The sequence below is a fragment of the Balaenoptera musculus genome, chromosome 3 (genome assembly GCF_009873245.2).
Source record: "Balaenoptera musculus isolate JJ_BM4_2016_0621 chromosome 3, mBalMus1.pri.v3, whole genome shotgun sequence".
Lineage (NCBI taxonomy): Eukaryota > Metazoa > Chordata > Mammalia > Artiodactyla > Balaenopteridae > Balaenoptera > Balaenoptera musculus.
In genome coordinates this window covers 88,720,743-88,737,725 of record NC_045787.1, presented here as the reverse complement: position 1 = coordinate 88,737,725, position 16,983 = coordinate 88,720,743, and positions in this window count along the sequence as shown.

Sequence of the window (16,983 nt, the reverse complement as noted above, 5' to 3'; positions counted from 1 at the left end):
CAAGATACCTTCCCTAAAAAGGTAAGGAAGACTTGAGGAGAGGGTGAAAGAGAAGTGAAGAGTATGACCCAAAAGCAACTCTCTTGGCCTTTAATCACTGCCTATTCCAAGTTCAGAGGATTGGGCAAGTTCAACCATTCATTAAGCCTCATTATGTAATCACCAGAAGTGACCTTCCTTAGCCTTGTTACTTTGCATATGAAGAAGAGAACTAGTTTTTTTTCACAGTAAAAATAGTTTCTCTGAAGAGAAAGTACATGGCCTCAGATTTTAATAGATCATCTGAGAGTTTCTGACACTGATAAAATTTAAGTGTTGAACTTATGGTCTATCTGGTTTCAAGGCTGGGCTGCCAACTCTTCAGAAAACAGAGGCACTAAGAAAAAAAACCCTTAGTTTATGATTCTGGTCTTTTCTCCAGGGTATTTTGTCCATTCCTTACAAAGATGGACCTAGAATAGTCTGCTCAGAGATATTTCATGAGAGTGATCACTAATTCTGGTAGATACCCCCTCATAATGGACAATCCACACTCTTACTCTTTTCCAAAGCATTTTTTTTGCCCTTTCATGAGATAATATTGAGAAACCTTCTGGATACTGATGATCTAACACAAATTTGTTAAGAAAAAATATTGTCTACATTTTCTAGAAATATGCACATTAATGATACCAAAGTGAGTACAACTTACATAGAATTACTTCTTTCTTGTTCTTGATGTAAATGCTACAAAAACATAACATGTGATATTTAACTGGCCTAGCTGCCAGAGACATTGTTATTCAGTTGGAGTGAGAATTATATTAATTTGAGTGTACTTAAATGGGATAGAATTCAGATACTTTTCTTTCACGTGCTGGGTTTCCTGTTAAAAAATGTGGCTTTCTTAACACTATATGCTCTACCCATTCTCGGTTGTTATTAAGTCCTGGGGAGAAGAGAACGATCCAAATTCTTGTGCCCATGTCTATTCTTTTGGCACTTAATTTTGCACACCTGCTCTACCAATTTGGAAACCTGATACTCAAAAGGCTCCAGTGCCCCTAAAGACAATTTCACGAACTATTACTGTTCTTTTCCTCCAGGATTAGAAAACCTTGTGAACCTCATGACCAAACTTTGGATGAGGGCAACCTGCACTTTTCACAGGTGTTCTTGTTTGTGACAAAGGACAAATTAAGTCTCCAAAAAGACTCATCTGCTAGCTTTTTCTGATGACTTCTATTTCAAGGTCTTCTCTCTCTAATTAGCCTCCCCAAATGGACTGTTTAATGCATAACTAATCTTGAACTTGCTCTTTTCTCTGACTGAAGAGAAAATTGCACTTCATTTTGTTGAGCTATGGTGCTTATGTTGCACATTTAACAACGAGTGATATTTTAGAATTCTAGATGGCAGCTGTTCAGAGTTTTCTCATTGGCACTATTAGACTGGGAATTACTAATGGTGAATATATAAGCCCTCTTTAATATGCAACCTAATTAAAAATTTTCTAAATATTTAGCTTCTTAAATTCAGATAATCTTCCAAAGTATATTAGTCTAATGTGAACACGGAGCATTCTTTTTAGCATCCAGAGGAAAGTTGAAAGTATTTATAACCTTTATCATGTGGCCAGATAAATCATTGATGACAATATAATGCAGTGTGTTGATCTTAACATCTTCCTAGCTCTGTATTAACATCATTTTATCTATTTCTATTATTTTCTTTTCAACAGTAAATAAAATACTTCAAAAAAATTGAGTCTGGAAAAAAAAAAAAGCCATACTTGCTTTGTGTTGTTTTACCAAAGTCATTTTTTTTAAGTTTGTTTTTGTTTGTCATTCTACAGCAAGTAAAGAAGTGGAACAAAATAAATATACACAAGCTGAAATACTACAAGCAAATAGAGTTCACAACATGATTCCTTTCAATGCTTGATGCCACACTTAAGTAGCCAACAAACAACAGTGTCTCTCCTGTCCCTACAAGCAGACAGAGTTCCCTTGAAGCAAGTAAGAATCTGTGGGCAAAGAGCCCAGCATATTGGAAAAACTTCCTAAACTTTTCTTTCTAAGAAGTACAGCCCTTACCTTTTTAAAGGAGCCTTGAATTGAATAGAAAGTGGGAACAAAAGCTAAAAATCCTTAGGTTTTGGGGTGGGGAGATTTCAACCAAGGAAATAAGAAATTGAGAAGAGTCGCAGAATAAAAGAATGAAAAATGGTATAAAACAGGTGCTCTAGGGTGGACTTCACAGAAGGAGGAGGCACTTATCAGGTGGAAGAGGAGAAGAGAAAGTCCCAGACGTAAGGAAACAGAGAGTCGCATGAGTGCTCAGAGTTACACACACACCATGTCGCCACCCCGCTGTACAGATCTGTCTCCAACTGAACACAACAGGAAACTAAAATGGATCTGGGGCTTGGTTTAGGCTGAAGCTCTAAGACAATAGGCAGAAACTGCTCCCAGATTCCAAAATGATGCACCTCTGCAAGGCTTGTATCACACATGGTCCAAAGCCAGTCTTGCCTTTCTCAAAAGAAGGGTAGGAAATGGTTGAAATGGATGCCTACCAGGTCGCTAAGGGAAAAAATGGGCTGTGTTTGGGGAAGATATTGTATTCAAAGATGGAGATGTACCACAAGATATCCAGGGACTGTGAGAGGAAGCCAGCGATTGGTAAAAGCTTGTGTCCACATCAAGGGAAAGGTCAGTGAGAGATTACCAGCAATGGAGAGGGTTCCCAAAGAACCCAGGAAAATGTCCCATGACAAAGTCAACTTTAAATGTCTACCATTGATTGATGCCAGTCAATGAAGACCTTCCCCCACTCCCTTGCCTCTCCTGCCTCCCTCTTACCTTGTTAAGGAGTTGGAGAGTCAGGCAGAGAAGAGCTGGCAGAACAATGAAGCCAATCACATCCTCTTCACCTTCTCACGTTGGGCTCTGACAGACCAAAGCTGGAGGAAGGGAGAAATTATAAATTTGAATAAAATTTGGAGTTATGACTGGAAATCCAGGTGATTGAATTGAGACTACTCTGCAGATTAAATATTTTAATTTTCTAACTGTGACCAGAAAAGTCAGTGGTATCTACCTCCAATTTTATCTGGAGACAGAAAAGAACCAGCTTGTGGAGTGCGTTTGCTGCAGCAGTTGTAAGAGAAAAAAAAAATTTTAATTACTTTATGTTTGTTCCTTAAAAGTCCTGTTTGTTCATTGTAATGGTAACATAGAAATGCATATAAACAGTTAAACAGGTAGGTGAAAGAATAACAGGTTGAAGAATAACACTAAAAAATGAGAAAGCATTCCACAGAAGAGATGCAGAATTAGGAAAGACTGAAAATCTGTTGGAGGTACAAAGAAAAATCTGCACTGCATTTAGGAAAATATAGAAATGGAACTAAAGAGGCTCTGATAACAGTAACTGGTTCATAGTAACTATCTTTAAAAAAAAAAAAAATTGTTTCTGGGCTGAAAGCCTAACTTCCTTCTCTTGAGGAAAACAAAATAAGAACAATCTACTGATGTGGAATAAGTATTTCTCACTCAATCCTGAAATAAGAAGGGAGTGGCATTTTTGGTGGGACAACTGGTCTATGTTTTGGGGCCACGTGTACCTCCCGTGTAATGCAGGAAATCAACTTCCTAATATAAAGTAGTCATGTGTGAGTTTGGGTAACAAGTCAGTTCTCCCAGAACCTCATAACTAGAAGTGTGCCTTCCCCTGGTTCCTTCAAATGCCATGCTGGCACCCTCTGCTGAAGTTTCAGCTCTAGTTGTAAGGTCATACTTGTGACTTCTTTCTCACCCTAGGCCTCTTCTGGTCCACCACTTCTTTCATTTCTCATCCCTGCCAGGGATATAGCACATGGTAGGATATGAATAAATGGGGTGATATCAAAAGCCCAGCCCTCTAGACACCTTCCTAAGCCATTTCTAAAATGCTGTCTGGCACCATGCTAGATGTACTGTCATGCCAACTGTGGGGATGCTCTGAAATATATGCTAGGATAAGCCACTGTTCTGGAACATGTTTCTGCCACGTATTCCAAGAAAGTACAACCCCAAGGGGGTCCAGACAGCTGGGATATTCATGTCTGATGACTCGTATTTCTTCTCCTTTCTAACACCTCCTCTCAAAAATGGAAGGACCTTCCCTGTTCCTCTCAGGTGGAAATGTCCCTTAGAGCAAATGTCAGTCCTCTCTACACTATGGCTTAAGATAAAATGCAGTGATCCAGATTCCCTAGGCTTAGGATTTGATTTGTAAAAGGAATTTTGGCAAATTTAAACAACTTTTTTTCCCCTCTCAACAAAGCCTGGATTTCAACACTGTAGTCTCACTGTGAATTTTTTTAAAATACGGTTTTCCACTCACCATCAAGAAATGACTTCTCTGTTCCAAACTCCCATGACATGATGAAGTCCATTGATTTATTAAGTACAGAGCCACATGACTTCTGGGAATGAAAAAATGTCACTTTAATGTTTGTAAAAATATTATTCCTGTAAAAATAATAATCTAGATATATCTGCCTTTGGGAAATTGTGAGCTAAGAAAATAATTTATGCAAGTATAACCATTGCATCTAGGGCCATAGATGATAAACTGTTTAAGACCAAATATGGCTGAGTTTCTACAAATTTGGATCTCTTGCAGATGCTAGAATCATAGAAACATAGGGAGTACAAGACTCTGTAGAGATTATTACAGAGAAATTTGGTACAACGAGAGATGACTTCTCCTAGGAAACTAACAAGATTAGTAGTATCTATTCTTTCACAACTTCACCCCAATCTAGTACTCCAGCCATATTTCCCATTCCTCACCTATGTCAACCTTCTCTTTCAACAAAGCCTGCCAACCCATGGGCCTTCAGATCCACTGATTGCATTCCTATATTTGTGTCTTTGGTCTTACAGTCACTTCAATCTGAATGCCCCTAAGTTAGAGCTTTAAAGAGCAAATTCATGAGGATTAAGTATCACAAGTCTTGCCTCCTTATATTTCCATCAAACGAGGGAATCTTGTGTTGCTATAAGAATGAAAGTACAATATTTAGTTAGATTTCCTAAAAAAAATTGGACAATTGTGGTATCTTACTTTGAGGGAAAAAGAGATATGTTCAATTTCCATTTGCTACAGTTTGTCTATTCCTTTCAAAAGGACATCTGAGTGGGAGCCATAAAGCTGAGTCTGGCTCTGAGGAGAGGGAAAAAATGGGAGCATAAACACTGAGCAGGAAGCGGGGAGGCCATGGTTGTTACCATAGTGATGAACATCCAGTCCGGATGGTACTGTTGCCGGCTTGCGCTAGTGAGTGGGAGAAAAACCACCTTCCTTCTGGACTAGTGGAGCTGAGGACAGAAAAATCTGAGTTGACCAATTTAACTCTCTACTTGAGAACTTAAATTGTGTCTCTGCAGATATGGCCAATGTTTATTAAGCACCAACTAAGTGGTTGGCAATGTGCTGGGTATTTTAGAGGATTTAATGTATGTAAATCCCCAAAGTTAGGGACTAACATCCCTATTTTAAATACGAAGAAAGTAAAGTTTCAAGAGGGTAAATAACTTGTTATTTAATGACCTAGCTAGTAAAAAGGCAGGGCTAAGATTTAAATCCAGGTCTTTAACTTAATTTAATCAAATTTACTTTCAACATAAACCTATTTCCACCAAGCCACAACTATGCCTATCAAATGACAAGGCAGGAAAATTGTGTCCATTTGAATAATACAAACTTAGGAAATCCATGGTTATTCCAAGCTTTGACATTTTAGTTTTCCTTCTCTTGCAAGTTTCTCAGAAAAATAATTGATGTTAAAACTTTATTTCTTTCAGTTAAAACTGAATTAGTTTTCTGATAACAAATTAATTGATTAAGAAATGATTCAAAATGACAGCTTTCAATGAATTTTGCATTAATGTGACAGTATCCATGATTTACCCACTGCAAACATCATCTTATAGATAGACAAAGGTCATTGAATTATCTCATTTGTTCTTTTTCTTCCAAAATAGGGGAACCTTTGAATTTTTAACAACAATCACTTATTACCAGTAAACATAAAAAAATCAAGATATTAAAGGCCCTAATAGTTCTATTCCCATTCCCATCCCTAATCTAAAATAATAACTGTTGGCACTTGTCCATTTCGAACATTTATGCACAGTGTAGTGATTCAGAGTGTAAATTCACACTCCAGCTTTACCACTTATTAGCTGTGTGACTAGGCAAATTAACCTCTTAGACCTCAATTATTTACGTGTAAAATAGGGATAATAATACTACCTAAACACATGTGAATGTTGTATGGAATAAATGAGATAATGAGATAAATTATGTTAACTGTATAGCACAGCACTTGGCACACTGTAGCACTTTATAAATGGGTGAATACATACGTATGTATCTCTCTTTATACATTTTACAGAAATGGATCATGCTATACATATTGAACTATAATTCTCACTTAACAAAATATCTTAAGACATATATCCATGTCTGTATGTAAGAAGTCACCCTATCAAATGCTGCATAATACTTTATAAGACAATGTGCCCTCACATGGCCTTTCCTCAGTGTGTGTCTGTGGAGGGAGAGACAGCAAGCTTTCTCATGTCTGTTTACAAGGGCGCTAATCCCATATTGGAGGCCCCACCCTCATGACCTCACCTAACACTAATTACCTCTTAAAGGCCCAAATACCATCACTTTGGGGGTTAGGGCTTCAACATATAAATTTTGGGGAGATACAAACATTCAGTTCATAACACATTAACAGAGGGACAAATTTTTAAATTGTAAGTGTTGATATGCATCATCAGAGTTTCTACAATTTATACTCCTATCAAAATATGTGCGAGTTCCCATCTCTCTACATCTTATCATTAACAGTTTCTATAACTCATTTTATTATTTGATAATCTGATAAAGCACTATATCTAACTTTGGTTTGCATATATTTGATTATGCATGAGGATAAACATTTTTTCATATATTTATTGGTGAACCATATTTCTCCATTTGGGAATTTCCAGTATATATCTATTGTTGATTTTTCTATGTTAATATTTTTCTCATTGATTTCCATGAGTTATTTATACACAAGATATTAACTCTTGTCTGTCAATACTTATCCACACCATACTTTTCCCATGGCATTCAGGCTTGACCTTTCTAATACTCATTATACTCTAAATTGTTCAATGTGATTCCTTACTTACTAAATCACAAGTTTCACAAGGTATGATCTGTACTTACCTTATTCAGTGTTTTGTTTCCAGCACCAACTACAGTGTCTGGCCCATAGCTGGTGCTCCAAAGCTGTTGAATATATTAATGAATAACACATATATTGCAAATATTTACCACTGTATATTGTTTTTTCTTTTAACTCTATTTCTGACATCTTGGTCACACCACTTTTAATTTTTATAATCAAATTTGTCGGGGTGCGATAGAGAGGGTGGGAGGGAGATGCAAAAGGGAGGAGCTATGGGGATATATGTATATGTATAGCTGATTCACTTTGTCATAAAGCAGAAATTAACACACCACTGTAAAGCAATTATACTCCAATAAAGATGTTTAAAAAAAAATTTGTCTAATTGTTTTTACAGCTCTCAAGTTCTTACCTTGCATAGAAATGCCTTCTTCAATCCTAAGTGATTAAAATAGTCTCCTGTATTTTTTCTATTATATGTATAGTCTTAATTTTTGCAATTAACTCTATAATCTGCCAATTATTTGCATGTGTGTTTGTGGTAGATATACAATTTCATTTTTCGCTAAATAAAGACCATGCTATTTATTGAATGATCTACCTCTTTACCACCAATGTGAATTGCAATCCTTATATTCTTTACAAGATGTTATATCTGTATGTTTTGTTATGTGATAAGGCAAATCTCTATTTTTCTTCTTTAAAACTTTTTTTCCTAGTCTCCTTCAAGGACACAGCCAGGTAACTATGTTGTCAATTTATCAAGTCTCTGTTGAGTCAAGTCAATCCCTAAAAGGTAAGCCAATGAGCAGGGCATTGGATCAGAAAAAATTATCTTTCAATCAGGCTGCCTTCATTAGTTTTCCAGTTTTAAGATGCACAGCTTTGAAAGACCCATAACCATATCTATCTGACCTGCTTCACAGAGTTATTATGAGAGAAAAGAGTGCAAATTAATTTGCATATTAATAGTGCTCTAAAAATTAGAAGTTCCTAAGAAGTGAAAATTATTCATATTCTCCATTATTGACAAGTATCCAACCATTTCATCTTGAGAAGACTTTACTCAAATTTATTGGAACTAGATGAATAACTTTCTGTGGTAAGTGGTGGCAAATCACTAAAAACATTTTCCTGTTTTTATTCCAAGTCGTACTCTAAACTGCCAGTGGATAAGTAATCCCACAAAATGAATCAAATACCAAAGGGGTTCCTGTCCAGTTCTGTGCGCCTCTCTTTTTGGCAAAGTGCTGTGTCTGCCACAAATCAACATAATCCTGCAGCCTTTCATTCTCTGACAGGATCCCAGGGGAGACTGGGGAAAGCCCCGTGTGCTTCTCCAGACAGGCAGTGGGATGGTTAGATGTATTCTGAGTACTATATTAGTTTCCTGAGGCTTTTGTAACAAATTACTTCAACTGGGTGGCTTAAAACAACAGAAATGTATCCTCTCACAGTTCTGGAGGCCAGAAGTCTGAAATCAACGTGTCGGCAGGGTCACACTCTCTCGGGAGGATCTAGAGGACAATCCTCCCGTGACTCTTCCAGCCTTCGGTAGTTGTCAGCGTTCCTTGACTTGGGGTCGCATCTCTCTAGTCTCTGCCTCCGTGGTCACATTGCTTCCTCCTTGCTGTGTTTTCCATGCTGTCTCTTATAAGGATATTTGCATTAGATTTAGGGCCCACCCAGATAATCCATCTCATCTCAAGGTCTTTAATTCAATCACATATGCAAAGACCCTTTTACCACATAAGGTAACATAGCAGGTTCCAGGGATTAGGATATGGACAAATCTCTTGGGACTCCTCCCCACCCCCCGCTTCAACCCACGACAAATGCCTATGTCATAAGACATAAGGCTCAGGATATGCAGTGCTTTACCAACTTGAGACCCGACAGGACACAACTGACATTTGCCAAATGGAAGTTCATTCCTAAATGGTGGGCATGAAGTTCTGACGTCTTTCTCTTTCTAAAATATACTCATAGCTTCTCTCACACTCAGACTTGACTCAGGTTGAATTCAAAGATATACATCTAATTATTTCCTTCCTGCTCCCACTCCAAATCTTTATGCTTTCAAAAGAAAAGAGTCAAGACAGGATCACCAAACTAACACATTTCTTGCTTCAAACAAACACGATGCAGTATTGGAACAAGATACAGGTCCCATCACCAGCCTTCTCATCAAATCCTCTTTGCGTAAGGCAGTAGCTCAGGCACTTATCACAAGGCAGCTTGTATTTTTTTTCCTAAGCAGTCCTTTCCCTTAATCTTTCAGGGTAAATCTACACCAGGACTGATTTTTCACCACAGATGGCAAAAGACTAAGATTCCTTGAGATTTAAAGTGATTTCTTAACTTAGTCCTTCAATGGAAGAATCTCCTGTCCCACAGGCCCCTGCGCTGATCTGAAGCCCACAAACATGTAGGAGCCGTTGGTGCTGACTCACAGCTTGAAACTCAATGGTTTTTACATAATCCTTTCGGGATTTTTTATATTACTCTTCACATTCAGCCTTCAATCTCCCTAGAAAAAGCTTCAGGCTTAGGTGGTTTCAGTGGAAGGAAACCCCTGGCATTCACAAAAACAAAACAAAACAAAAATAAGTTTTTGCATTAAACAGAATATTCCTATTCTGAAACATCTTTCTACCCAAAGGTGCCATACCCCAAACATGCAGAAATAGGACTTCAAAAGGTTATTTGGCAAGAGCTGTGAGCGTTGCCATGGAGAACTGGTAAAAATGCATTTTATTTGATCAGTTAAAATAGCTTTTTGCAAACCAGAAAAACTGTTTAGGAAACCTTTTAATTTGGAAGCTTGGCAGTGTGGTTTTAATGAGCAGATCAGGAAGAAAGATTTCTTAGGAGGTGGAGTGACTTTTCCAAGGTCCCACAGTTACTTGTTGTAGAATTGAGACAAGAATCTAGATTGTCAGGCTCCCAGTCTAGTGCTCTTTCCACTACTGCTGCCACATTTTCCATTCTTTTATAGTTAAAACGTTCTCAATATCCACTGAAGTGACAACTCTGGGGATTCCACATCAAGTGGACTCTATAGTCAGATAGATAAAAGGTCTACTTTTTTCTCTAAAGGACCATCAGCAAATGTTTTCAGCTTTGTGGGCCATATGGTCTCTGTCACAACTACTCAACTCTGCCTTTGTAGCCATACAGTACCCATAAAAAGTATGTAACAAATGGTATCACTGTGTTCCAATAAAACGTTATTTACACAAACAGGCAGTAGGCTAACTTTGACCTGTGGGCCATAGTTCTCAGACCCCCAGTAGACCAAGACTGGAATTGTATTTCTTTAGCCTTCACTTTCCTTTTCTGTAAAATGGGTATAATAGTACAGCCTTTATAGGGTGGCTGTAAGGCATACCTAAGTATGCCATGTATTTACAGTGCTTGGTACATAACACTCAATAAGTGTTGGCAATGATTATTATTATCATATTTTACTTCCGGCCATGCCTTTTGAAAAAGGAAGAGAAAAGGGAATCAGCATTTAGTGATGCTTTCTTTTCCCCTTGTCCTCTGACAATATTTGCCCGCTGTCACGAGCCCCCGCTGCTCTACAAACGTTATCAGGTAGCTGATTGTCATAACCACACAGATGGCAACACCAGACCCTACAGGCCCGAGACAGACAGTTTGCCTTCTATTGGGAACCCTGGCAAGTTTGGAACTCCTACAGCCTCCTGGCTCCATGATACCAGGTGCTCAAGTAGGTAGCTTTCTTTTTAAATGTTGAAAAGCTTTCATTTTCATTGTTTATTTCTAGAGATTTTAATGAAGCCAGGTGCATATTTTCAAAAAACCAGTCATTTTTGCTGGTGCCATCTTGCCCCCTGTGTTCCCTTCTAATTTGAAATGTTGTCCTTCAAAGGGCTCCATGTCCCCCATACCTGTGAAAGCTGTAAGAACTGGGGCTACAACTTTGTTGAAATCTCAATCATCTCTCATCATGCAAACAGGGTGGGATTCAGGATCAGGTGGGCTAGTCTTTCACCTTATGTAGTTTTTACTGACTTACAAACCCTCATCGTTACGTTTCAATGACACAGGCCCGAGAGACTGCATGTGACAAAGTTCTACTAAACTTTAAAATATTAGACCCTTTTAAAAGTATTTTAATAATGTGTCTCATTAATTCTTTGACCTCTTATCTGGGTGACAAATACTCTAGAGTTTATAGCTGACAAATTAAATTGTAGAGACGGTCCTGAAGTAGACTGACTATGGACTAATGAAAGGAGCTAGTTACTTCGATACCCTGTAAAATGGTTCTGTCCAAGCTTAATTAGATGCTACTATTTCACTAATACAATCACTATAGAGTTCTGGAGTCAACAGTCTCATACACAAGAAACTTACAGTTCATAATTGCCTTAATCAAGCATCACGTGGCTACAATGAAAAAATTCAATTCAGACATATATGTTTCCCTTTCTTCACAATTACTGGCAATTATTAAGGGTTCCTGAAAACTACACACATGCTTCTTTCCTTTCACCCTCTTAAATGTGTTTATCAATCAATATTAATGTGCATACTACCACATCTCCATTTTCTTCTGTAGAGTCCGAAGTCTAGATACAGATTATGGGGAGCCTTTAAATTATACAAAAACATTTCCAGTATAACTTCCAATGATTTCCCTTCACAAAACTTCCACCAGACATGAGATTTCTCGTTTTCATGCTGTTGGTGTCATGCCACCCTCCTCTCCCACATCTAGTTGGTGATATACTTATATCCTTCCAGGCTCAGCTCATATCCTCCCACCTCCTGCTCTTCTCCCCTCATCACTCCATATGGAAGCAAAGTCTCCTTCCTATGTGCTCTAAGTATCTTATCATTTGTGCCGCCAACGCTAACGTGGCCCTCTTGCCCTCTGGTCTTCTAGCACCTTAACTCCATGCAGGATTTCTCTCCCTTACTAGACAGGAGGGCAAGATTATTAAAATCCCACTCCCCCAGAGCTCAGCACAGGTACCCTGAGCAAATGACAACTCCCATGAATGTTTATTGAAAGCTCAACGCAAAATCTAAAACCAATTGCCTTCAGGCTCTATTAACGGGAGCCCACACATTCAGTGAAGATGAATTTGTAGATTTTTCTTAAGAAAACAGATTTAAACTTCAAAGTAATCTTATTAACTGCACTTTAAAAATCCATCTAGGAAGACAAAATAAACAAATGAGTCAAATCACTTTTTTTGAAAACTCACTTCCATATAGCCAGCCCAAAATGATTTCAATCCTGCATGTGACAAGGACATCCATCCCAAGAAAGGCAGTGCTCTGATCTGCTCCAGTGGGGGGGGAGTTTTGGATCAAAACAAAGGCCTCCTCACAACTTCAGATCATGCTCTGAAAGTCAACCAATGAGGGCTCCATTTGGTTTAGTAAAAGAGTTTTCACACATCCAGACCCTAGAGACACATCTTGCTTGCTAACATTGCCACTTAGATTTGGGACCAGAAAATAAGCCCCAAGGCTAAGCTTATGAATAAAAAATTGGAAAGCTACATAGAGCATGGGAGCCAAGAACACTGGGTTCCATGTAAGGCCCTTAAAATATGCCCTTTAAAATAGCACTGTTACAATTTCCTTCCTTTGCCTGGTTTGGAGATTCAGAAATTCACTTACAGTCCTTCAAAGATTTAAATCTATTTGGAAAAATCTTAAAATAGTTAAAGAATTAGCTGACATACTTCAAAGAGGCTAGCCTCCACCGACTCACTGCTCCCACCCCGGCCCCCTGGTTCTCTTCCCCTCTGCCTCCAGATTTTGCTTAACATTTGGTTAACATAAGGTTCACCTTACTACACAGGAGCCAGCCCCAGTTCCACATTTGAGTTGACACTCTCTGAGGGCATATGCCAAAGGAGCTCTGCAGTCTTCAGGCATTTTGCTAGTACACACATCCTGGATTCATTTTGCATTTTTTAAAATCCTTCTTCTCATCTTATATTTGAAAAAATGTCTACACAATATCATTAGGAACAGTTTTATTTAATATTTTGAGCAAATGTGCAAGGTGGTGGGAGCAATAGGGACAAAGTAAGAGGCTGTGTTCTGAGAAACTGACTTTACAACTAAGCTTTGGTCAGGCAAGTACACATGTACCCATTCAAAACAAGAGAGCATGGTGCTGAGGCAGCGGTGAGGAGCATCAGTTTAAATGCTTTCAGCTCTTTGTAACGTAACACTAAACTCGAAGTGTCTTAAATATTAAAGTGACATTACTTCATATAACAAGAAAGTGGGAGTTGGTTCATTCAACAGCTCGGCATCATCAGCTCTACTCATTTGTTATTTGGTCATCCAGTTGACTTCTGTCCTCAGGCTTGTCTCTGCAGGGCTGCAAAATGGCTGCAGCAGCTCCAGCATCAACACTTACACAAAACTGCCTTTGAACACTGTTGCATGAGGGTAAGATGCTCTCCCCTTTTGAGGAGGGAGGAGTCCTCTCCCAGAAGCCCTCAACAGACTTCCCATCATAGTTCATTGGCCAAAAGTGTGTCACAAGTCAATTCCTAAATCAGTCATTAAGCCTAGAGAAGGAAATCATCATGACTAATTTAGACCAATCACAATTCACCTCCTGAGGCTTATGACTGTCTGATATGTGAATCAAACCAGGATTTTATTAGCAAAGAAGCCAGAGGGCCACTAGCTGGTTGTTAAGCAACAATATCTTCCATAAAGAGGTCACATCCTTTAGGCAAATTAGGAATGCAGCTTGAAATGTTTATACTTTAATTTCTGGTAATGGGACTTTTCAGCAGGAAAATAACATGAACAAATACAATTAAGATGTAAGGGACTTCACAGCCTTCTATTCTGAAAATTGAGAATTTTGTTTCTCAACACTTAATGGTGATACACATTTTCATCAATTTATTGAACACCTATTTTCTGAATGTCTGCTGTTCCAAGTGTGGGGATAACAAGGCTGAACAAACAGCTGGGGTTCCTGCCTTCAGTAGCACTTGTATCAGTGAGGAAGGCAAACTGACATGATTTCACACTTGGCTCTGTTAGGAAGAAAAGAAGCAGGGTAATAAAATACTTAGTGAAGAAGTGGAGGTAGGACTTGTATAAATTGGCTGGTCCAGGGACATTCTTGAGAAGGTGACAATGAACCAAAGCTGAATAACAAGGAGCCTGCCCCAGGAAGGTATGAAAGTAGAATCACTGAAGCAGAGGGAACAAGTGCAAAGCCCTGAAGAAAAATAATCGTAACAGTGTATGAAGGTTCCCTTTTCTCCACATGCTTGCCAACACTTCTTATTTCTTGCCTTTTTGATAATTGACTTTTTGATAACAGCCATTCTAACAGGCGTGAGAGACTTTACTTCTTGAAAAATGTTCTAGGCTGGAGCTTTAGTATGCACATTAATCCTCTGGGGGTCTTGCTAAAATGTAGATTATGATTCAGCAGGTCTGGGGGTGTGGCCTGAGATTCTGCATTCCTAACAAGCTTCCAGGTAATGCCAATGCTTCCGGTCTGAGGACCACACTGAGTATCAGGATTGTAGCAGAATGTGCCCTTAACTTGCATTTTAAGTTGTACTTCCTACTAGTACCTACCATGTGCTCCAGACCAGTGTTAATACTGTAGACACATGTTGCTATTCAATTCAACTAGAATAAGCTCTTCAGTTCCTTAGTTGCACTCACCACATTTCAAATGTTCAAGAGCCACATGTGGCTAGTGGCTACCATGCTGGACAGCACATGTAGAAAGAACCTTGCCATTATCACAGAAAAGTTTTATTGGACAGGGCTGCTCCAGACAGAAGGATCTATTTCTAGTTCTTCAGGCTTGCTGTTGCCATGTCTTTCCTCATTCTGGTCTTTTACGGAGTACACGCATATTGTTCTACCTCCTAAAGTCAAATGCATCTTTTAGGAACTATTGATATTTCAAGCCTACCTCTTCTATGAAACCTTTCCTGAAATGGAAGGTAAGTGTGCTTTCTACTTCCTTTAAATTTGCACATTTGTTTCTTCTCAGCAATGTATTTCGTACTGTATTTTGCCTGCCTAGAATCCATAGTATCCCAGTATCCAACTCCCTTTCCTCTGGTTGTAGAATCCCATTTTCTATGAGGCGGGGGGGGGTGATGAGAGGACTATTTCTCACGCTCTTTGCCCATGTGGTTCAGTTGAACCTAACTCTACCCTTAGCCACCATCATTAGGATATGAGCAAGATGACAGCCAGTACTGTCAATCCCAGGACATTTGCTGAAAATGTGGATGAAGGTGCTCTTACCAATGGGGTCACTAAGCCGGCTGGGATGCAAGTCTGAGTCTGCTGGTAGCCATCTTGCCATCAAATGTGCAGTCCTTGCCTGAGAAGAATAACTCAGAGGAAAGCAAAACAAGAGAGAAAAAACATATCCTGGATGACATCACCTTATAGTTGGCTACAGCTGTATTTGGAGTGCTGTCTACCCTTGAACCTTAGGTACTGGGGACAATAAATCACCTGTTTTTGCTTAAGCCAGTGTACATTGAAGGCGGCTTGTCCATGACAACCTCTCTTCAGGCATTCTCTATATAGGCTATATGGCAGCATATGTCATAGAGCCCTCCTCCCACTCCCCTCTGGGCCACTACTTCAACCATTCACAGCCACAATCACCCTTAGTTGGTTTCACATCACAGCTTTGTAGGAGGAATGTGAACATATGCCCACCTAAACAAAATTCTTCTTTACCAGTTTTAACATTCAAATGATTTTGACATGTTGACAATCAAATATGCAGCCAAAAATAATTTTCACTATCTGATGATGACATTAGTATTTTTATTAATATTTCTCTAGGGTTTTATAGCTCAGTATATACATATTACAAATTGATTAATCTCTTTACTTCTTAAGTCATCCAAAACAAGTCCAAACTTCCTAGTTAGCATGTATCGTTTGCCATATCGTTTGCCATATGTACCTGAAGGATATTTATCCCTCCCCCTCCCCCCTCTCCTGGCTTTGAAGGAATTCCCCCAAAACCACTAAGTTGTGTGCTGGTCTGGGCCAGCAGGCTGGCAGAGTGTCTCCGGAGTCCACTCTTCCAACGCACCTTACCTTCCGGATCAGCTCACATGGACCTTCTTCATTTCACATCTTGGCTTACTCTCATCTTATCCTGGAATACATGGAATGTGACCACAATCTCGTCCTGTTCATTGGTTTAGAAGGTCCCACAGGCACAGCGTTCCTGGGAAGGTTCCTGGACTCCAACCTCAAAGCTGACCCCAAAACCAGACGTGAAACTCACCATCACCCCTGCCTGCCACTTGCTTGCTAAAACTATCTTTTCTAACTAGAACTGTACTGAAAAAGGAGCGATTCATTCATAATGGAAGAACAAGCCCTCACCCCTCCATCCTACCCCTCAAAATGTTTTAATATATCTTGTTTACAAAATAGGACTTAAGAACTACTCTAGAGGACCATGTACATGATAATATTTATCTTTTATTAGATATATTACATATTCCCAAAAAGATATAAAATCTTCCAAGAGAAAATATCAAAACCTATTGATTTCAAGGTAAGCAACATAATCAAAATGAAAGCAAAGAATTTCTTCCAGACAAAGGAATGTGAAAACATTTCAGCACAAATACAACAAAGACATGGGAAGGTAATTACAATGTTTTACATTTTACAGCATTTTGTTTTAATCAGTATTTGTAGAAAACAAGGATGCTGAGTTCTCAAACACTGTAGTT